Source organism: Bos taurus, chromosome 9 (genome assembly GCF_002263795.3).
Source record: "Bos taurus isolate L1 Dominette 01449 registration number 42190680 breed Hereford chromosome 9, ARS-UCD2.0, whole genome shotgun sequence".
In the NCBI taxonomy this organism is placed as follows: domain Eukaryota; kingdom Metazoa; phylum Chordata; class Mammalia; order Artiodactyla; family Bovidae; genus Bos; species Bos taurus.
The window spans coordinates 83907124-83932170 of NC_037336.1; the positions used below are offsets into that span (position 1 = coordinate 83907124).

Here is a 25047-nt window from a genome sequence, read left to right on the forward strand (position 1 = left end):
ATGGGGTAGCACAGAGTTGGACATGACTGAAGCGACTTAGTAGCAGCAGCAGTTCTTCATCTCTGTCTTCACCTGAAGAATCCCGTGTTGAACTTCTGTTCACTGATGCCTTCTCTTTAAACTTTTTCTCTCCCTGAACTCCTCTCCCACATTCATTCCCACATCTGAGATTCTCTAGTTCCCAGTTCTGTTCTCTCTCATAAGCAGGCTTCCAGCTTCCTGGAGATAATCCATTCATTTTATTAGTGACTTAAATTTCAGTTATTATTTTACATACATAAGTCATTTTTAACAGAATTGCTCTTGTGATACATACCAGGGTAGGACAGTCCTACACTGTTATATTTAGAATCAGGGTCTTTTCCCTTTTCCCCTGTTCATTTCTGACTTTACTTCCCCTTGGTTCACATACTGTCCTTTTCACATCCTGGAATACCTACCCCAGGGCTTTTGCTCTGGCTATTTCCTCTGCTAGAAAGCCATTTCCATGTGGCTTTCTCCCTCACGTCTTTTAGATATCTAGCTCAATGCCATTTGTTCATGTTAGCTTCTTTGGCCAGCTAGTTTAAAGTTGCAATCCCCACTTTTCTGACAAAACCAAGAACTCCCTGTTTTTCCTTTGCACTTTATTCTGTCATTAATTGTTTTTCTCACTAGCATGCTATATATTTTGCTTTAAAATTATGGTTACTCATATGTCATCCTAATAAAAATAGTTCCCTGAAGGCAATAATTTTTCTTCTGTTTTATACACTATTGAATCCTAAGTACCTAAAGTGATGTTTGGGTCATATATAGTAGGCACTCAAAAATATTTATTTAATGAATGAGTGAATGACAGTGATTAAATAAGAAACAATAACAGGATTGCAAATGAGTTTTTGAATACACCAAAAAAAGAAAGCAAATTTAGTGATGATTGTAATTAATGCACATTAAAGCCTCACAGCTCTTACAGAGCTGTGATTTGATTTTAGAGAGTTTATATGCTGAAAGAGATGAGGTCATTAACTCCCATTAAAAAAAAAAAAAGCTGTTCAAACCAGATACCATAAAACACAGTACCTGGCCTAGTTTTGTGGTGATTCTATCACACGATAGAGATAAACTCCCTGCAGATAAGCTGTTAACTCGTTCCTTACTGGGGCATCCCATTTCTTTTTGAGATGATGCTTATTTTTTCCTGAAAATATCTGAATTGAATTATAGCAATAAAAGTACATAAATATACATATATATTTATGAAAATAAAGATAAGGCCAAATAGTTATACAATATCTAGGCTTTGCTAGAAACTAGCTATTGTGTATTAAACATTAAATCATTAGATTTTGCTGTAACATTATATAATAGGATGTGAAATCCATTGTAAATCATGTTTGTCCTCTAAGTTTTACTGAAGAACTAATGATAGACATCAGGACAAGTCATAGATTAGGTGTCACCTAGCATGGGCTTTCCTGGTGGCTCTGTTGGTAAAGACTCTGACTGCAATGCTAGAGACCTGGGTTTGATACCTGGATTGGGAAGATCCCCTGAAAGAGGCAACACACTCCAATATTCTTGCTTGGAGAATCCCCATGGACAGAGGACCCTGGCAGGCTGTAGTCCATGGGGTCACAAAGAGTCAGACACAACCAAACGACTAAGCACACAGAAGTATGGAGCCCAGGGATCAAAGTCTAGCCAGGCTCCAATGTAATTGTCACTTGAAATATACTGGTGACAGTGTAAGTTTTCATATGCTATTATTTCACCACACCTTATGGTTATACATCCAATAAATGCAACTAACTCTGACATGTTCCCAAGTCCAGAAGTGAGAGAAGATGTATTCAGAGCTTTGAAAATGGCTGTCCCACTAAACTTTATTGTCCTACAGCTGCCATCTGTAACAGATTTCTTGTATTCTCTAAAGTTGTGTGTCAAACTGGGGACAGGATCATGTCTGGCTGTTGCCTAGCTGAGTGGCTAGCACATAATAACCATTTGCCATTTGTTTATTAATGAGCTCATAGTTCAGTTGCCTGGCTTGGTTTCATTCCTTCTAAATTTGATTGAACCCCAGTTCTCCCTCCCTTTCTGATCTGGTCCACTGTTGGCAAAATTCAAAAACTGAAAAGTTTCAACTGAAAAAGCAGGACACTGTATGTCCAGTTGTCACCAAATTCATAAATAAACATGACTTTGAATCACCAAGACTAAGTACGCCAGGTAACTAAGCTGTCAGTTTTCACATTAGATTAATTTACTTCTATTTTATGTATTCCCCATTTCTTCGTATCAGCAAGAATAAAATCTCTGATCTAGGGCTCACCTTTGGACCATTTTTTCTGACATTGGTGTGTCATTTTTCTCTGCCAGTATTCAAGTTTTTCTCCTTTACATGAAGGGCCATCTACCTGAAATTGCTCCCATTCAACATCCCCTGTCCTCCCTGCTCTTTTTTTCTTCTCTAACTCCAAACTTCCATGATTCTTTCAGATTTTTTAAAACTCTGTGTGCTTGCGTGGTAAGTTACTTCAGTCATATGTCCAGCTCTTTGAGACTGCATGGACTGTAGCCCACCAGGCTCCTCTCTCCATGGGATTTCCCAGACAAGAATACTGGAGTGGTTTCCATGTATTTCATTATTAGCACCTAATAACAATTTGAAATTATAAACCAACTTAATCAATTTGAAAACTAGTGATGTGCTAAGTCACTACAGTTGTGTCTGACTCTTCGGGACCCTATGGACAATAGCCTGCCAGGGTCCTCTGTCCATGGGATTTTACAGCAAGAATACCAGAGTGGGTTGCAATTTTCACCTCCAGGTATCTTCTTGACACAGGGATCAAATCAGCATCTTTTATGTATCCTGCGTTGGCAGGGAGATTCTTTACTAATAGAAGCACCTGGGAAGCTTAGTATGAAAACTAGTATGCCCTGCAAGGTACTTTCATTGCTTAGATGCCACTGGAAGGATTTGTAGCGACAGAAGCCAAACACTTGATCTTCTTAGAAGTACTGAATATAAGTCTGGGTGTACATGACAGACAACTGGAAAGAAGGAGAAGAAGCCATGCAATTCAAGTATTAAAAGTTATTAGAAGTGTTAATGCTTACACTTGAAATGCTAATATATGTAGAACTTAACAACAAGTTTGAGATAGGGATACAACTTGGTGCTTATACTTCCATAATTTTGTTCCACTTCCAATAGAACACTAAAACCAAGATCAAACAAACAAAATTTGTTGAAGTAACAAGAATTATGCAACCTTCCAGATTCTTACAGATGATGAAATATCATTAGACCCCTTTTTAAAAATTTATTTTATTGTAGTATAGTTGATTTACAATGTTGCATTAATTTTTGCTGTACAGCAAAGTGATCCAGTTATACATATATATATATATACACACATTCTTTTTCATTATGGTTTATCATAGGGTATTGAATATAGTTAGACCTCTTTTCAAAACAGGGTGAAATATGTTTCAAAAGCTCAAATTTTTCTATACTTACAGAAGTGTGCATTTACATTTCATAGAATTCTCAAAAAAAAGATCAACAAATGTGTTTATACAAAACATTGAAAACAAGACTATTACAAGAGTGGAATTATGATTAATACCATGAAAGTGAAAGTGAAGTTGCTCAGTCGTGTCTGACTCTTTGTGACCCCATGGATTGTAGCCTGCCTGGAAAATCCCATGGACAGAGGAGCATGGTAGGCTGTAGTCCATGGGATCGCTAAGAGTCGGACACAACTGAACGACTTCACTTTCACTTTTCACTTCCATGCATTGAAGGAAATGGCAATCCACTCCAGTGTTCTTGCCTGGAGAATCCCAGGGACGGGGGATCCTGATGGGCTGCCATCTATGGGGTCTCACAGAGTCGGACACAACTGAAGCCACTTAGCAGCAGCAGCAGGCTCCTCAGTCCATGGAATTTTCCAGGCAAGAATACTGGATCAGGTTGCCATTTTCTTCTCCAGGGGATCGGAAATGGCAACCCACTCCAGTATTCTTGCCTGGAAAACATTGAAAACAAGGCTATTACAAGAGTGGAATTATGATTAATACCATGTAAACAACATAAAATAGAAGAATACATATCTTACTGAGGATTAAATTAAGTGAAATATTGGTTATATCAAGTCCAAGAAAGAGCTGCTTAAATTAAACCATGCAATAGTGGTTGATGGATGATAGATAACCCATTCCTCTACCACCAGAAATCAAAAAGAAAAAAAAAAAATGTGTGTGAGAACTAGAGAGAGAGAGAGAGAGAGAGATGGCTTTTATAACTCTAGGTCTAGTCCTTATAGCTCCACATAAAAGGGCAGAGAAGGAAGAGAAGCAGATAAGAAAACAGCTCAAGATTCACAGTGAGTTTTACGGTTCCCCGGTCACCTCCGAGGACCTCACCAGGTAATGTCTTAAGGACTCGCAATTTAAAAGGTGACCTTTGGTGACAGGGGGCTTCCCTGGTGGCTCAGATGGTAAAATATCTGCCTGCAATGAGGGAGACCTGGGTTCGATTCCTGGATTGGGAAGATCCCCTGGAGGAGGGCATGGCAACTTACTCCAGTATTCTTGCCTGGTATACATATCTGTTGTATATTTTAAAATATAAGTATCTAAGCTAAAAAGCCCTGCTCAATGAGGATAGGAATACCCTGTTAGTTTTAGTGGGGTCTGCCACTAGTTCTCCCTTTGAAATAATATTAATCTGAGCATCTGTTTAATAATTTGTTGAAACTTGACATGGGTTAACAATCATTTCTGGCAATGAACCTTTTTTTTAATCAACCAGTTTTTATTTTGTTTAGTTTTGGAGGAGAAATTGTTCCTTCTCAGTTTACACCATTATTAGACGAGTAGAAGACATTAGATTAAAAAGATTTTAAATGCACAAACTCATGGAATTTGTACCTCAGGGTTACCTAAAAACAAAGTCAAATTTGTACTTTGAAACTCACAACACTGTTGCTAGTGCTTCTGAAAGAGCAAAGTAATATTACCTCAATCAAAAGTGGTCATTGAAAAATATTTTAGTTGACTTTACTATTATTTTGACATTTACAGGTAAAAGATTATTGAAATTAAGAAATTAAATAATCTATAAACTATTAATGTGAGATAAAAATGACTAAAATCTGTATCCAAGACATCAGAAATATAACTTTTATATAATTTGTGTAATTTTGTATAATTTATATAATATGAAATATTGGGTAGAAATATTACTCATCTTTCTCTTTTACTCTTCACAAATAAGACATGTATATGTTGTCAGAAGTATTCAACTAGGTGCTTTGAAATTTTGTTAGATTCTTTCCTAAGGTAGGTTCAGGCTAGTTAATTTCAGGGTCTAGGGATACAGCCATGCTGATTTGTATGGCTTAATTAACATATGGTACATATTAAAAGTAAACTTTTTATAGGAAGTGAATATATATATATATATATATATGTAATCATACTTTTTTTCTGGTGCCAAATGAATACCGTAGTCCAAATATTTTGTGATTGTTTTTATTTCATCCTTCTGACCTGATGAATATCAAAATTACATATTTTGCTTCAGTTAATGTCCCCTTTCTGTTCCCATTTCTTTACCACTCAGTCTTGAGTTCAGGAGCAACATGTGTCTAATTTAGTTATAAATTAGTATAAAAGGTTACTACAGTTCACCAAACCGTGTGGATACACAGGCAAAAGGAGAGGAAGCAGGAAGGATTATGTTCTGTTTTGCCTGCTTTTGCCCCAGGTCTGAGCCAGAAACACAGTGAGAGTTTAACCAGGTGAGGTCACAGTCAAAGGTGAAGGCTGTACTGTACAAACTGCTCACAGTTGTAATGAATTAACTATAAATTTAGGACACAGCACGTGTTCGCTCCACCCTGGGTCAAAGTCTAGGAGGGATTTGGGATTGCTTTGCACCACAGACAAAGAATGAGTTCAGGAAGAAAATCACAAGGCTAATTGGAGCCTGTGCGTGTACTAGGCCACGGGTACTATGAACCTGTCGTTTCTCTCGTGGATTTTGGCTAAAGTCATTAAGGACATTACTTCATGTATTTTCATACCATGTTTTGCCTTTTCTCTTTAAAATATCAGCTTTGCTGCTCAACCGTGTTAGATCCTGGAAGGTGGCAAAAGCTCGGGATCCTGGGGGCCTGTGTACACTGGGATCAGAACAGCAGAAGCAGCCCCCTCCAACTCGCGCTCTCCCTTTGTTTCTCCTCATCGCTTAAGAGGGCTCATAGGAACATGTGTCCCTTCACCTAAATCTACCCTCTCTTATCCCTTCCCAGAGTTCTCCTTTCTCTCTGACCTGCTGTTTTCTTTCTTCCACATGCCCCCCTCCCCGCCTCCCCAAATTAAGTCATTCTCCTATGGTCTTATTTCACTCTCTTCTCCTTTATCCCTTTTGATCATCTAAAACAATGATGATTAAAGATGACTGAGTTAACACCTGTGGTTCTTATCATGTAATTGAGCTCAAGTTCAAGGGGACAAATCCACTTGGATGTACTCTTACTCCAAGTTAAATATGTCCAAGATGGAGGTCATCTTTATCTCTCCCAAATGTGTGGATTTCCCCTGTTCATTTTAGAGAATCTTATTACCATCCTCTGTGTGACCTTGAGTTTCAAGAGCAGTCATCTTTGACCTTCACCCACCTTTGCCCATCATGTTTAGTTGGTTTCCATATTATTTTGATTTTCCCTTCAAATTGCTTCTCTACCTTGGCTCAGCATTCATTTTGTGATGATTTTACTTACATATATCATGAAATAATTACCACAATAAGTTTAGTGAACGGTCATCTCATGTAGATACAACAGTAAAGAATTAGAAAAAATTTTTTCTTGTGACAAGAACTCTTAGGATTTATTCTTTTAACAACTTTCATATATATGATATACAGCAGCATTAAGAATATTTATCGTGTTGAAATTTATATCCTTAGTATTCATTTATGACTGGAAGTTTATAACTTTAGGCTACCTTCATCCAATTCCACCTCTCCACTCCCATTTATGGTAGCTACAAATCTGACCTCTTTTTCTATGAGTTTTGTTTGTTTCTTTGATTTTGAAGTATAATTGACCTGCAATACCCCATTAGGTCCTGGTATACAAAGTAGTGATTGGCTATTTCTATATATTTCAAAATGATCACCATGATAAGTCTAGTTGCTGCCTGTTACCATACAAAGATATTGTTGTTACATAATTATTGACTATATTCCTTACACTGTACATTTCTTACCTTTGACTCATGTATTTTGTAATTGAAAATTTGTATCTCAATCTCCCTCACATAATTGTATTAGTTTTGCCAAATATCAAAATGAATCCGCCACAGGTATACATGTGTTCCCCATCCTGAACCCTCCTCCCTCCTCCCTCCCCATACCATCCCTCTGGGTCGTCCCAGTGCACTGGCCCCAAGCATCCAGTATTGTGCATATTTGGCAAAACTAATACAATTATGTAAAATTAAAAAAAAAAAAATCTCCCTCACCTATTTATTTTCACATACACACAAGTACAGTGTATTAAAAATAGATAAATGTTGAACTTTTAAAGTTAAATGTCCAATTAAATAATTTTCATCAAACCAAGTGAGTAAAAATTGACATAACAATCTGGCTTTAACTATTTTTAATTAAAAAAATTTTTAGAGGTTGCAATTTATTTCTTCATATATTTAGTGTTTCTGAAGAATATGGCTCAGAATGCCCCTAATGCAAATTAAGTCAATTGTGTATTCTATTCATATTCTGATTTCTTCAGGGTATTACCTGATCCTACTTAATAAGGCATGCTCATTGCACATTGCATAAATAAACTACCTCCCACTATGAATCAAATCAACCTTGAACAGCATGATCAAAGAAAATAATAGCAAAATTCCAGACTCACACATTATTGAACTTTTAACGTCCTTACAGTGGAAGTAATCTAAATAAAACATACATAGGAGAATGTATCTGCTTGTGTGTAAATAAGATACTACTTCTTTTCAAACTTTTTTGTCTTAGAAGTCTTTAATGATTTTGTGTCAGCTAAAGTTTTCTTTGGTTTTCAACTCATGTATTAATACATGTTTCATTATATTAAATAATCTTGTTAAGTGACCTAGGAATGTTTTAATCATTTTGTCATCTTTGCTAGGTAGGTGATTAACAAGTGCTTCTAAGTTTTAAAAAGTGGTTTTATTGGCATTTTATTAATAACCAGATTATCAAATATATATTAATGCAAGTATGAACTATTTCTATTACACATAAGGACAGTTTTGACTTTTTCCCCAACTCCAAATCATACAAGGTTTAATTTGCCAGGAACAGTATACATGAAAGACAGAATATGTAGACAAAATATATTTTGTTGCATATGACTTGGCAGAATATATCACAGAATCAAGATAAACTATATATTATGGCTCTAATAACAGGTAATATTGCTATCACAAAGTGATGTTTGGATTTTCCTAAATTTGCCTTTTAAAATCCCCAGGCTTTCCTTTCTGTTTAAAAAACAGATTTATTCATATAAATTTGACATCCAGTAAATTGCATTGTATTTGACATACATATTTAAAGAATGCATTCTGCTAAATGTGGACGTACATCCACACGTATGGAAGCATCAACACAATCAAGATAATGAACAGATCTATGATTTGAAAAGCTTTCCTTGATCTCTTGGTGATTCCTTCTTTCTGTCCTTCCCTATCCTCAGCCCCCAGGCAATCACTGTCCTATTTTCTGTTAGTGTCAATTAGTTTGCATTTTCTGGCATTTTATATAAATGGAATTATAAAGCTCCTTTTGTGTGGCTTTTGTATGGCTTCTTTCACTCATCATAATTATTCTGATATTCATTCATGTTATTGGCAACAATTAGTGCAGAATTAATATTATGTCTTTCTCAAATATTTCATAGACTTCACCAGTGAAGCCATTTGGGTTTGGAGTTTTCTTTGTGGGAACATGTTTAATGCTAAATTCACTTTGTTAATAAATATATACAGGGATATTCAACATCTCCAATCCAATCTATCTCTTTTTACAGAGTATTCTTAGTTTGTATTCTTCAGGAAACTGATCCATTTCATCTAAGTTATCAAATATATGAACATAAAGTTGTTTGTAATATTTCCTTATTATCTTTTAAATGTCTGTGGGGTTGGTAGTAATGTCCTTTTTTCCATTTCTAATTGGTAGTTTGTATCTTCTCTCTTATATTCCTGATCAACCTGACTAGAGTTTAATCAAAGAACTAGCTTTTTGACTTGCTGATTTTTCTTGATCATTTTGTTGTTTTCTAATTCTTTAACCTGCTCTCATGTTTTTTTGTTAATTTATTTTAGATTTAACTTGCCTTCTTCTTCCCCATTTCTTAAGGTGGAAATAGTACTTTGTTCCAAGATTTGACTCTTCTCTAATGTAGATATTTTGTACTATAAATTTCCCCTATTGCTTTAATGGCATCCTGTACATTTTAAGGTGTTATATTTTCATTTTTATTCAATCCAGATATTCCATAACTACCTTTTTGATTTATTCTCCAACACATTGCTTAACCACAAATGTTTTATCTACATTCCAAATATCTTCAAAGTTTCCAGGTTTTTAATTTCCATTGGCCAAAGAACATACTTTGTATGACTTGAATTCTTTTAAATTTATTGAGAATTGTTTGATGTATTGGGTTATGGTATGATTTGACAAATGATATTTTCTTGAAAAGAATATGTGTCTGTTGTGATGAAGTGTTCTATAAATGTCAATTAAGCCAATTTCAATGGGTAGTATTCCATATTCTATATCTTCTACAGCCCTACTGATTTTCAATCAGCTTGTTCTATCAGATATTATGAATGATAGTTCTAATTTCCACTATATTTATGAATCTATCTTTTGATTCTTATAGGTCTATCTGATTTTGATTCATGTATTAACAAATGTTCAGGTTTATTACATCATCTCAATGAATTTTCTTTTTCTATCATTATGAAATTAAAATTTTCAATCCCTGATAATATTCTCTGTTCTGAAATCCTTTTAAAGCATTTGTTTTTATTAATGTGAACATGTTCTTCCATCCCTTTATTATTTGTTTATATATATACAAAGCATTTCTTATAGATATAGTAGGATCTTGATTTTTATCTAATCTTACAATCTGTGCCTTTTAATTTTGGTATCTAGATTACTTACATTTAATGTAATTACTAATATTGCTAAGTTGAAGTGTGTTACTCCAACTAAAGTGTACATATGTCTCAGGTTTATTATTTAAATTCTACATTTTATTTTTAACTATTAAGATGAGAAGTTTTAAAGCAGTATTTATAGAGATGCAAAGAAATAGAGGAAAACAACAGAATGGGAAAGACTAGATATCTCTTCAAGAAAATTACAGATACCAAAGGAACATTTCATGCAAAGATGGGCTCAATAAAGAACAGAAGTGGTATGGACCTAACAGAAGCAGAAGATATTAAGAAATCATGACAATACACAGAAGAACTATACAAAAAAGATCTTCATGACTCAGATAATCACGTTGGTATGATCACTCACCTAGAGCCAGACATCCTGGAACGTGAAGTCAAGTGGGCCTTAGGAAGCATCACTACAAACAAAGCTACTGGAGGTGATAGAATTCCAATTAAGCCATTTCAAATCCTGAAAGATGATGCTGTGAAAGTGCCGTACTCAATATGTCAGCAAATTTGGAAAACTCAGCATGGCCACAGAACTGGAAAAAGTCAGTTTTCATTCCAATCCCAAAGAAAGGCAATGCCAAAAAATGCTCAAACTACCGCACAATTGCACTCATCTCACATGCTAGTAAAGTAATGTCCAAAATTCTCCAAGCCAGGCTTCAGCAATACATGAACTGTGAGTTTCCAGATGTTCAAGCTTGTTTTAGAAAAGGCAGAGGAACCAAAGATCAAATTGCCAACATCCATTGGATCATCGAAAAAGCAAGGAAATTCCAGAAAAACATCTATTTCTGCTTTATTGACTATACCAAACCTTTGACTGTGTGGATCACAATCAACTGTGGAAAATGCTGAAAGAGATGGGAATACCAGACCATCTGACCTGCCTCTTGAGAAACCTATATGCAGGTGAGGAAGCAACAGTTAGAACTGGACATGGAACAACAGACTGGTTCCAAATATGAAAAGGAGTACGTCAAGGCTGTATATTGTCACCCTTCTTATTTAACTTATATGCAGATTACATCAAGAGAAACGCTATGTTGGATGAAGCACAAGCTGGAGTCAAGATTTCCGGGAGAAATATCAATAACCTCAGATATGCAGAAGACACCACCCTTATGGCAGAAAGTGAAGAGGAGCTAAAGAGCCTCTTGATGAAAGTGAAAGAGGAGAGTGAAAAACTTGGCTTAAAGCTCAACATTCAGAAAACTAAGATCATGGCATCCAGTACCATCACTTTGTGACAAATAAATGGGGAAACAGTGGAAACAATGGCTGACTTTATTTTTGGGGGCTCCAAAATCACTGCAGATGGTGGTTGCAGCCATGAAATTAAAAGACGCTTACTCCTTGGAAGGAAAGTTATGACCAACCTAGATAGCATATTCAAAAGCAGAGACATTACTTTGCCAACAAAGGTCTGTCAAGTCAAGGCTGATTTTTTCAGTAGTCATGTATGGAGTAAGAGTTGGACCATAAAGAAAGCTGAGCGCCGAAGAAATGATGTAATACACCACATTAACAAATTGAAAAATAAAAACCATATGATTATCTCAATAGATGCAGAGAAAGCCTTTGACAAAATTCAACATCCATTTATGATAAAAACTCTCCAGAAAGCAGGAATAGAAGGAACATACCTCAACATAATAAAAGCTATATATGACAAACCCACTGCAAACATTATCCTCAATGGTGAAAAATTGAAAGCATTTCCTCTAAAGTCAGGAACAAGACAAGGGTGCCCACTTTCACCATTACTATTCAACATAGTTTTGGAAGTTTTGGCCACAGCAATCAGAGCAGAAAAAGAAATAAAAGGAATCCAAATTGGAAAAGAAGAAGTAAAACTCTCACTATTTGCAGATGACATGATCCTCTACATAGAAAACCCTAAAGAGTCCACCAGAAAATTACTAGAAATAATCAATGACTATAGTAAAGTTGCAGGATATAAAATCAACACACAGAAATCCCTTGCATTCCTATACACTAATAATGAGAAAACAGAAAGAGAAATTAAGGAAACAATTCCATTCACCATTGCAACAGAAAGAATAAAATACTTAGGAATATATCTACCTAAAGAAACTAAAGACCTATATATAGAAAACTATAAAACACTGGTGAAAGAAATCAAAGAGGACACTAATAGATGGAGAAATATACCATGTTCATGGATTGGAAGAATCAATATAGTGAAAATGAGTATACTACCCAAAGCAATTTATAGATTCAACGCAATCCCTATCAAGCTACCAACAGTATTCTTCACAGAGCTAGAACAAATAATTTCACAATTTGTATGGAAATACAAAAAACCTCGAATAGCCAAAGCGATCTTGAGAAAGAAGAATGGAACTGGAGGAATCAACCTACCTGACTTCAGGCTCTACTACAAAGCCACAGTTATCAAGACAGTATGGTACTGGCACAAAGACAGAAATATTGATCAATGGAATAAAATAGAAAGCCCAGAGATAAATCCACGCACATATGGACACCTTATCTTCGACAAAGGAGGCAAGAATATACAATGGATTAAAGACAATCTCTTTAACAAGTGGTGCTGGGAAATCTGGTCAACCACTTGTAAAAGAATGAAACTGGACCACTTTCTAACACCATACACAAAAATAAACTCAAAATGGATTAAAGATCTAAACGTAAGACCAGAAACTATAAAACTCCTAGAGGAGAACATAGGCAAAACACTCTCCGACATACATCACAGCAGGATCCTCTATGACCCACCTCCCAGAATATTGGAAATAAAAGCAAAAATAAACAAATGGGACCTAATTAACCTTAAAAGCTTCTGCACATCAAAGGAAACTATTAGCAAGGTGAAAAGACAGCCTTCAGAATGGGAGAAAATAATAGCAAATGAAGCAACCGACAAACAACTAATCTCAAAAATATACAAGCAACTCCTACAGCTCAACTCCAGAAAAATAAACGACCCAATCAAAAAATGGGCCAAAGAACTAAATAGACATTTCTCCAAAAAAGACATACAGATGGCTAACAAACACATGAAAAGATGCTCAACATCACTCATTATCAGAGAAATGCAAATCAAAACCACTATGAGGTACCATTTCACACCAGTCAGAATGGCTGCGATCCAAAAGTCTACAAATAATAAATGCTGGAGAGGGTGTGGAGAAAAGGGAACCCTCTTACACTGTTGGTGGGAATGCAAACTAGTACAGCCACTATGGAGAACAGTGTGGAGATTCCTTAAAAAACTGGAAATAGAACTGCCTTATGATCCAGCAACCCCACTGCTGGGCATACACACTGAGGAAACCAGAAGGGAAAGAGACACGTGTACCCCAATGTTCATCGCAGCACTGTTTATAATAGCCAAGACATGGAAGCAACCTAGATGTCCATCAGCAGATGAATGGATAAGAAAGCTGTGGTACATATATACAATGGAGTATTACTCAGCCATTAAAAAGAATACATTTGAATCAGTTCTAATGAGGTGGATGAAACTGGAGCCTATTATACAGAGTGAAGTAAGCCAGAAGGAAAAACATAAATACAGTATTCTAACGCATATATATGGAATTTAGAAAGATGGTAACAATAACCCTGTGTACGAGACGGCAAAAGAGACACTGATGTATAGAACAGTCTTATGGACTCTGTGGGAGAGGGAGAGGGTGGGAAGATTTGGGAGAATGACATTGTAACATGTAAAATATCATGTAAGAAACGAGTTGCCAGTCCAGGTTCGATGCACGATACTGGATGCTTGGGGCTAGTGCACTGGGACGACCCAGAGGGATGGTATGGGGAGGGAGGAGGGAGGAGGGTTCAGGATGGGGAACACATGTATACCTGTGGTGGATTCATTTTGATATTTGGCAAAACTAATACAATTATGTAAAGTTTAAAAATAAAATAAAATTAAAAAAAAAAAAAAAAGAAATGGTGCTCTTGTACTGTGGTGTTGGAGAAGACTCTTGAGAGTCCCTTGGACTGCAAGGAGATCCAACCAGTCCATCCTAAAGGAGATCAGTCCTGGGCAATCATTGGAAGGACTGATGTTGAAGCTGAAACTCCAATACTTTGGCCATAGCCGACTTATTTGAAAAGACCCTGATGCTGGGAAAAATTGAGGGCAGGAGGAGAAGGGGACAACAGAGGATGAGATGGTTGGATGGCATCACCAACTCAATGGACATGGGTTTGGGTGGACTCCAGGAATTGGTGATGGACAGGGCGGCCGGGCATGTTATGGTTTATTGAGTCACAAAGAGTCAGACATGACTGAGCAACTGAACTGAACTGATAGAGATGTATCCACAAATAATATATTGTAAATGTGAATAGAATTCTTTTCTTTAAAATAATATTCCAAATTGACTATAATTGCCAGTGTATATTGCTTCCTAGGGGCACAATGGCAAAGAATCTGCCTGCAAATGCAGGAGATGCAAGAGACGCGAGTTCAATCCCTGGGTCAGGAAGTTCCCTGGAGGAGGAAATGGCAACCCACTCCAGTATTCTTGCTTGGAAAATTCCACAGACAGAGGAGCCTGGTGCACTACATTCCATTGGATCACAAAGATATTATATTTTTTTAAATTGGGTTTTAATATAATGGAGACATCATGATATAGAAGTCTTAATTGAAAGAATGCAACTTCCAGATATTATGGAGATTAGCTCAAAAAAAGACATTCATAATTATATTGTGCTCACTTTTGAGTTGTATTGCAATTTCAGTCTTCCTTAAACTTCCTGTCCTATACAGTGGTCTGTTATGAGTAAATACTAAATAATGTGTCTAAAAATAAAGCATTTTCTTGGTATGGTGGGCCAAGTCGCCAAAAACTACAAACTAAGGTTCAAGTACCTCAACAAAATCCTTAATGGAGGCAGCCTACTTACCTTGTGTTTCCTTCCCACCTGATTTCCCATTGGCTTGTGCTACATGCTCATGCAGATACTCAAGAGTTCGTAATTCTCTAAACCCACACTGCTATTTCTTGCCTCTGTCTTGTGTGCTGTTTTCCTTTCACAGTGATGTCCTTTCTCCTTTTTCAATCTGGAAAATTTGTAGTTATATTTCAAGACAGTTTAGATGCTATTTATTGCAGGAAGTTTCTCCTAATTGTCTCATATTGGGCACGTTCTTTGCCACCTGTGAATACTTCCATCTCTGCATATACCACATTATTCTGAAATTTTCTGTTTACCTGCTTGCCTTACAAAATAAACTCAAGAACATAGATATATATTTACATGTCTGTAACCCCATCATTTAGTGCTTATCATACAGCAGGTGTTCAATAAATGTGAGTTAAAAATAAATGAACTGTTGGCTGAGATTCCTTTCTCATCCTCAAATAGTGTTTTTTCTAAAATGTTTTTGTCTCCAGTCATATTTGTTCATTTGATCTTAGCTTTTAAAATTCTATATTTCCTATTTCCCTTCTGCCCAAAGCATAGTCAGTTTTCCCCTAATGTCAGATCTACTCCTTCTGTTCTCTTCTTAGTTTGGAAGTTTTATATTTTATTTCTTGAAATAGCCCTTGCAATAGGCCGAATGTCTGTGCACCCCCAAATCCATCTGTTGAAACCCTTATCCCAGTGTGATGGCATTTGGAGGTGAGGCTTTGGGAAGTAATAAGGTCATAAGTGTGAAGCCCTCATTCTTGGGATTAGTGCCCTTATAAGAAGAGGCCAGAGAGTTATATATCTCTTTGCTCCATATGAGGACACAATGAAAAGTCAGTCATCTGTAAAACACAAGAAGGCTCTCATCAAAACCTGACCATGCTGTCACCTAGATGTCAGACTTCTAGACTCCAGAACTGTGAAAAATATATTTCTATAGTTTATAAACCACTGATTCTATGGTATGATGTTCAGATCAGATCAGATCAGATCAGTCGCTCAGTTCTGTCCGATTCTTTGCGACCCCATGAATCGCAGCACACCAGGCCTCCCTGTCCATCACCAACTCCCAGAGTTCACTGAGACTCACATCTATCGAGTCAGTGATGCCATCCAGCCATCTCATCCTCTGTCGTCCCCTTCTCCTCTTGCCCCCAATCCCTCCCAGCATCAGAGTCTTTTCCAATGAGTCAACTCTTCGCATGAGGTGGCCAAAGTACTGGAGTTTCAGCTTTAGCATCATTCCTTCCAAAGAACACCCAGGGCTGATCTTTAGAATGGACTGGTTGGATCTCCTTGCAGTCCAGGGGACTCTCAAGAGTCTTCTCCAACACCACAGTTCAAAAGCATCAATTCTTCGGCGCTCAGCCTTCTTCACAGTCCAACTCTCACATCCATACATGACCATAGGAAAAACCATAGCCTTGACTAGACTAACCTTTGTTGGCAAAGTAATGTCTCTGCTTTTGAATATGCTGTCTAGGTTGGTCATAACTTGCCTTCCAAGGAGTAAGTGTCTTTTAATTTCATGGCTGCAGTCACCATCTGCAGTGATTTTGGAGCCCAAAAGAATAAAGTCTGACACTGTTTCCACTGTTTCCCCATCTATTTCCCATGAAGTGATGGGACCGGATGCCATGATCTTCGTTTTCTGAATGTTGAGCTTTAAGACAACTTTTTCACTCTCCTCTTTCACTTTCATCAAGAGGCTTTTTAGTTCCTCTTCACTTTCTGCCATAAGGGTGGTGTCTTCTGCATATCTGAGGTTATTGACATTTCTCCCGGCAATCTTGATTCCAGCTTGTGTTTCTTCCAGTCCAGCGTTTCTCATGGTGTACTCTGCATATAAGTTAAATAAGCAGGGTGACAATATACAGCCTTGACGTACTCCTTTTCCTATTTGGAACCAGTCTGTTGTTCCATGTCCAGTTCTAACTGTTGCTTCCTGACCTGCATACAGATTTCTCAAGAGGCAGATCAAGTGGTCTGGTATTCCCATCTCTTTCAGAATTTTCCACAGTTGATTGTGATCCACACAGTCAAAGGCTTTGGCATAGTCAATAAAGCAGAAATAGATGTTTTTCTGGAACTCTCTTGCATTTTCCATGATCCAGCGGATGTTGGCAATTTGATCTCTGGTTCGTCTGCCTTTTCTGAAACCGGCTTGAACATCAGGAAGTTCATGGTTCACATATTGCTGAAGCCTGGCTTGGAGAATTTTGAGCATTACTTTACTAGCATGTGAGATGAGTGCAATTGTGCGGTAGTTTGAGCATTCTTTGGCATTGCCTTTCTTTGGGATTGGAATGAAAACTGACATTTTCCAGTCCTGTGGCCACTGCTGAGTTTTCCAAATGTGCTGACATATTGAGTACGGCACTTTCACAGCATCATCTTTCAGGATTTGAAATAGCTCAATTGGAATGCTATCACCTCCACTAGCTTTGTTCGTAGTGATGCTTTCTAAGGCTCACTTGACTTCACATTCCAGGATGTCTGGCTCTAGGTCAGTGATCACACCATTGTGATTATCTGGGTCATGAAGATCTTTTTTGTAGAGTTCTTCTGTGTATTCTTGCCATCTCTTCTTAATATCTTCTGCTTCTGTTAGGTCCATACCAGTTCTGTCCTTTATCGAGCCCATCTTTGCATGAAATGTTCCTTTGGTATCTCTGATTTTCTTGAAGAGATATCTAGTCTTTCCCATTCTGTTGTTTTCCTCTATTTCTTTGCATTGATAACTGAGGAAGGCTTTCTTATCTCTTCTTGCTATTCTTTGGGACCCTGCATTCAGATGTTTATATCTTTCCTTTTCTCCTTTGTTTTTAGCTTCTTCTTTTCACAGCTATTTGTAAGGCCTCCCCAGACAGCCATTTTGCTTTTTTGCATTTCTTTTCCATGGGGATGGTCTTGATCCCTGTCTCCTGTACAATGTCACGAACCTCATTCCATAGTTCATCAGGCACTCTATCTATCAGATCTAGGCTCTTAAATCTATTTCTCACTTCCACTGTCTAATCATAAGGGATTTAATTTAGGTCATACCTGAATGGTCCAGTGGTTTTCCCTACTTCCTTCAATTTAAGTCTGAATTTGGCAATAAGGAGTTCATGGTCTGAGCCACAGTAAGCTCCTGGTCTTGTTTTTGCTGACTGTATAGAACTTCTCCATCTTTGGCTGCAAAGAATATAATCAATCTGATTTTGGTGTTGACCATCTGGTGATGTCCATGTATAGAGTCTTCTCTTGTGTTGTTGGAAGAGGGTGTTTGTTATGACCAGTGCATTTTCTTGGCAAAACTCTATTAGTCTTTGCCCTGCTTCATTCTGTATTCCAAGGCCAAATTTGCCTGTTACTCCAGGTGTTTCTTGACTTCCTACTTTTGCATTCCAGTCCCCTATAATAAAAGGACATCTTTTTTGGGTGTTAGTTCTAAAAGGTCTTGTAGGTCTTCATAGAACCATTCAACTTCAGCTTCTTCAGCGTTACTGGTTGGGGCATAGACTTGGATTACTGTGATATTGAATGGTTTACCTTGAAAACAGAGATCATTCTGTTGTTTTTGAGATAGCATCCAAGTACTGCATTTCGGACTCTTTTGTTGACCATGATGGCTACTCCATTTCTTCTGAGGGATTCCTGCCCACATTAGTAGATATAATGGTCATCTGAGTTAAATTCACCCATTTCAGTCCATTTCAGTTCGCTGATTCCTAGAATGTCGACATTCACTCTTGCCATCTCTTGTTTGACCACTTCCAATTTGCCCTGATTCATGGACCTGACATTCCAGGTTCCTATGCAATATTGCTCTTTACAGCATTGGACCTTGCTTCTATCACCAGTCACATCCACAGCTGGGTATTGTTTTTGCTTTGGCTCCATCCCTTCATTATTTCTGGAGTTATTTCTCCACTGATCTCCAGTAGCATATTGGGCACCTACTGACCTGGGGAGTTTCTCTTTCAGTATCCTATCATTTTGCCTTTTCATACTGTTCTGACAGAATGTGGTCCACTGGAGAAGGGAATGGCAAACCACTTCAGTATTCTTGTCTTGAGAACCCCATGAACAGTATGAAAAGGCAAATGGTATGATGTTATAGCAGCCCAAATTGACTAAGACATTACTCAATTTGTCCCCCCCCCCCCCCCCCCCCCCACTGCATGGCATGTAAGATATTAATTCCCCTACCAGGGGAAAGGCAGAGTCCTAACCACTGGACCTCCGGGGAAATCCCAACAATCCTTGATCTTTTAAAATACACTCATTTTTAAGTATTTTCCTACAAAGTCCACAGTTAGTATTATTCCTAAAGAAAATTCAGGCACACTGGTATCTGTCAGAATTCCCTCCCTTTCCCATCTCTTTTATTTTGGATACTTTCAAAAGCATGAAGTTGTTACTATCATTATTTGTTTACAGGAAATAACTTTTTAAAATTTTACCAAAATATTACACTGATTCATTTATTTACCACTGCAAACTTGTATTCCACACTTTAGTTCTAGATTCATGTCTACTTTCCTGAAGATAAATCCTTCATTATTTTTTTTTTTGAGTGGGGGGCAAGAATCTGTTATGGTAAATTCACATTTTTAAAATGTTTTTATCTAATTTAAAATAAATGTTTCTATCTCGCTTTTGACTAAGAGCTTAATTGGGTCTTAATTCCAAGGTTGACAGTTATTTTACCTCAGCTTAGAAGACATCACTTCACTGCTTTACATTGTGTACTGTTTGCTGTCAGTTTGAGTGTACTTTATTTTTCGGTAACTGCTCAAATCTTCAGATTCTCATTTTCAGCATTGGCCTGTAATTTCCAACTGATAAACCTAGATTCAGAAGTCCATCTCCTGACTTCTCACTTGTGCTTTGTTATTGGTTGATGTGTTTTTTCCAATCTGAAGACATGTCTTTCTCAATTCTGAGCATTTTTCAGCAGTAATATCATAAAATATTTCTCCTAAACACCCTCCCCCACCCCCCACCATTTTAACCATTTCATCCTTCTGAGAATGATCTACTTGTCATTTCACATTTTCTCTTTATCTATCTATGCAAGAACTAGATTTGTTTTTAAATTGTACCTTCGAAATCATTAGTCCTCTTCAGCCTTATTTAGTCTACTCTTTCAATATCTGAAGTTTTCATTACTAAAATTTTCCAATGTCTATTTTTTATATTGGTCTTTTTTTGTTTGTTTGTTTACTTGTTTAGTATCTTCTTGTTCTCACTGTAAGGCAGAAACATTTCTTTCTTTATCTCTTTGGTAACTCTAAATATATTCATTTAAAATATCTTTTAAATCTGTTATAGTATTTATCTTTCCTTGAATATGATTTCCTGACTGTCCTTTGAGTTTTAAGTTTCCTTCTTTCTTTCTTTTTTTTTTTGCTTTGTAATGTTCATATTTTGTAGATATTTTAAGCTCACGCATGCCATTTTCTGCCATTAGGTTTGAATGGTTTTTAGGATGTGTCTCTTCCCACCCATTCTGACATTCTGCAGGGATGCTCTAGTGAAAAGGACAGGCTAGTTGCTACATTATTAAACTACTTTCCATCATGTTTTAACAACACCTTTGCTTCCAGTCAAGTCTTTCCATGGGGAGACTTTTCTCCCGTGCATGAAGTACTATTCCTAGTACCCCATCCATAGAGGTAGAGAGCCACTCCATCCCCATTTTTTCCCTTTTGGCCAGCCTATTTCCTTGTGGAATCACAGGAATTGATGTATTGCTTCCTACACCATAAACTGTAGGGGAGTTATTCCAGACTTAGTTCAAGGCTGGGAGCTCATGAATACTCTAGCCACTTGCGCCTGCACGCTCAGTTGCTCAGTTGTGTCCAATTCTTTGTAACCCTATGGGCTGTCGCCCACCAGGTTCCTCTGTCCATGGGATTCTCTAGGCAAGAATACTGGAGTGGGTTGTCATTTCCTCCTCCAGGGGATCTTCCTGACCCTGGGATTGAACCCATGTCTTCTGCATTAGCAGACATATTCTTTACCCCTGAGCCACCAGGGAAGCCCACTCTAGCCACTTGCTCATTCAAGAAGCCTATTTCTGGTCTCCTGACATTTGCAGGGTGAATTCAGCTTTTTTTCCAAAATAAACTTTAAAACTTACTCAACTCCAGTTCCCAGTCCCCAAACCACCACTGGAAGTTCTTTCTGTAATTAGACCATTAACTTTTTAAAAATTTGAGATATGACTGACATATAATATTATATTAGTTTCAGTTATGAACATCATGATTTGATATTTGTATACATTGTGAACGATCACCACAATAAGTCTAGTCAACGTGTCACAGTACATAGCTGCACATATTTTTCCTTGTGACGTGAATTTTTAAGATCTACTGTGTTAGGAACTTTCAAAGCTGCAGCAGTGTATTATTAACTACAGTCACTATGTTAAATGTCACATGGTTGTGACATTTACTTTTTTTAGAAAGTTTGGACATTCTGATCATTTACATCCATTTTGCCCATCCCTCACGCTCTGCCTCTGGCAACCAGCCACTCACATTTTTAATAACTTTCAATCGTGATCAGTTCATTTTAGTAATGAAATATATAATTATTTTAACACCTATGTGGGTGTTGCCCACTTTATATATCATTTTCACGTCAGATGTCTGACTTGGCTTTCTGTTGTAAATTTGCTTCTTTTGTGTTGGCTCTCTTTTCCCCAGGAGAACCTTTACATTTTGTATTTCTGCTCTGGAAACCAGTCCCTTGCCTGACTTTCTAGAATTTTCTTCCCTCTAAACATTTGTTTCCTTTGGAATATCATTTGGCATTTGGAATATATATAGGGTCCCAAAGAGCCAGACACGACTGAGTGTCTGAGCATGTTTTATATTATAAACAATCCTTGTTGACTTTTACTAATTTATTTTTAAAACAATAAATTTCCACAGATATGTTTTGTTTATAAATTGCTAGCCTCTCCTAAAAATCATATACTGCTGCTAAGTTGCTTCAGTCGTGCCCAACTCTGTGCGACCCCAGAGACGCCAGCCCACCAGGCTCCCCTGTCCCTGGGATTCTCCAGGCAAGAACACTGGAGTGGGTTGCCATTTCCTTCTCCAATGCATGAAAGTGAAAAGTGAAAGTGAAGTCGCTAGAGACCCCATGGACTGCAGCCTACCAGGTTCCTCCGTCCATGGGATTTTCCAGGCAAGAGTACTGGAGTGGGGTGCCATTGCCTTCTCCGAATCATATACTAGTATTGGGTATATTGTTATGTGAATAGAGTAACCCTGCATATACCCCTGATTTTTTCAGGGGCAGGTTTGATTTCTTTGCATGTTTCAATTGTTTTTAATTTATTTCCCACAAGTATCAGTTCCTAAATCTTCAAAAGTCCTGGGTTACTTCTGTGTTTAAGGATTATCTTATTCTCAGAAATGATGAAATCAGGAATAATGGGCTTTGAATATTTTAAAGGATCCCAACTATTCTAGAACAGTAGGTACATTCTGGCAATGATATTCAAAGGCTCACTGTGCTGAAAGTTTCAAAAGCAACAATTGTATGCGATCATTCAAAGCCTATGGTATATTTGACATTGGGCTGTATTTGACCACTGCTTGTACTGTGTTTAGCACAATAGGGGAGCTACTGAGCTGGTATAAAATATCTCTAATGAGATTCTTTCTATGTGATCTTTAATATAGATGGAAATAAATTTGACATGTTACAAGGAAAGTAGGCCAATTAGTGATAAGGCTTAACAGCTTAAGGGAGGGAGCCAGTATATATTTACTTACACTTGACAGAATGAAGAGGAAAGCAAAACATAGTCTCAATAGAACAGTTATCTTTTTAAATTAAATCTTCCTTTTACAAAATGAGTTTTTAGGGTTTTTGAACTTCTTAAATGAGGTAATCTTACCATGGTTTTAATGGATAAAAAATTGCTAATTTCTTTTTATCTGTAAGGTTGTACCAACAATGAGTAAAACAGGTACTATAATACACTAATTTATACCTTGATTTTTAAAAATTAATATTGTGAAAAATTGCCCCTTTTCCCTGATAACTATCATAGTCATCCTTTTCATATTTTCTTACATGCTACCTAGAACCACCCCTTTACAATGTATGTATTATCAGACTTTCTTTTCCAGCAAGATAGTGGATTCCAATTTATAAAAATAATAACACCTAGAAACACATACATAAATAAATACAAATGTTCAGGATCCAGAAATAAGAAGGGAACTGGAAGTCAGAATGATGGCCGGATTGCCAGGGAAGGCTTATCAGTTTATGAAAGTGGAACCTTTTGTTTAAAAAGATATAAGGTAAGATCTTGATCCCCAGAGGAAAGGAAACACTCCCACCTTAGATAAAGGCATGGCTTTCCAGTTTAATCCTCTATAAGAAGGTGAATGAGAAAATCCACCCAAGCACAGAGAGACTGATATAGAGAACTAGTGCTGATTGCTAACTTTAACTAACATAAAGAGTGGGTTCGTCTGCATCATCCCAAATTGCAGATAGTGACTGCAGCCATGACATTAAAAGACGCTTGCTCTTTGGAAGAAACGCTATGACAAAACTAGATCGTTTATTAAAAAGCAGAGACAACACTTTGCTGACAAAGGTCTGTCTAGTCAAAACTATGGTTTTTCCAGTAGTCATGTACAGGTGTGAGAGTTGGACCTTAAAGAAGGATGAATGCCAAGGAATTGATGCTTTCAGATTGCTGTGCTGGAGAAGACTCTTGAGAGTTCCTTGGACAGCTAGGCAATCAAACCAGTCAATCCTAAAAGAAATCAGTCCTGAATACTCATTGGAAGGACTGATGCTGACGCTAAAGCTCCAATACTTTGGTCACCTTATGTGAAGAGCCAACTCACTGGAAAAAAACCCTGATGCTGGGAAAGATTGAGGGCAAGATGAGAAGTGGGCAACAGAGTATGAGATGGTTGGATGGTATCATCAACTCAATGGACATGAGGCTGAGAAAACTCCAGAAGACAGTGAGGACAGGGAAGCCTGGTGTGCTGCAGTCCGTGGAGGTGCTGAGTTGGATATGACTTAGCAACTGAACAACAACCACACGCGCTCACTGCTTTTCTCAGTTTTCTGTTTGTTTGTATTTTTTTTCTTCTCTTTGTACATGGAGTACTAGGGCAGGTACACAGCTGCAGTAACTGATAGAATATTGGAATGTTTTTATATTGATTGGTGAGTAGCCTTAACAATAACCTCACCCATAGCCCTGATCCCCAGACTTCTCTGATTCTTCCCCTGGGTCCCTGTCCCACCTGTGGGCTTTATGTCCCCCACTCTGGTACTTAAAGAACAAATGTCTGTCGGAGCTGCTGGCTTTGAAGACCCTGATCCAGCATTGCAGAGATCATCTGTTCAGATCAGTTAATGCTCATTTCCTTCCCAATTGTTAGGCATTTTGAATAGCATCCCTGAGAGTGCCTCTTCTTTGTGTATGATTTGGTAATTTCACCAAGTTTTAAAATGTTAGATATCATTTAAATGCTAATGATTCTCAAATTTTCACTTTTACTCTCTTTCTCCCAAACTTCAGAATGCTATATCTACATACCTATTCAGCATCTCCATGGATGTATGATAAACATCTACAATGCAACTCATTCAAAAGTGAAATATTGCTTTATTTCCTACCCCAGTTTTGTCCCATCCCATAGTCTTTTGTCTTTCAGGAAATATCAATTCAGTCAGCTTGCTCTACCTTTAAAATACACACTAGGGACTATTTCTTGCCTCATTTACTGTTACCAACCTGGTCCAAACCACGACCAGCTCTTACCTGTTACAGCGCCTTCCAAGTTGTCTCTTTCATCTCCTTTAGTCTTTCCTAAACACAGCTACAAGAGTGATTAGAAA

The 25047-nt window shown here is 37.3% G+C and overlaps 1 protein-coding gene across 4 annotated transcripts in view; it reads left to right on the forward strand.

The window, feature by feature from the left end:
• The window catches only part of ADGB (androglobin), a 198147-nt gene that overhangs the window by 4742 nt on the left and 168358 nt on the right, over positions 1-25047 (forward strand).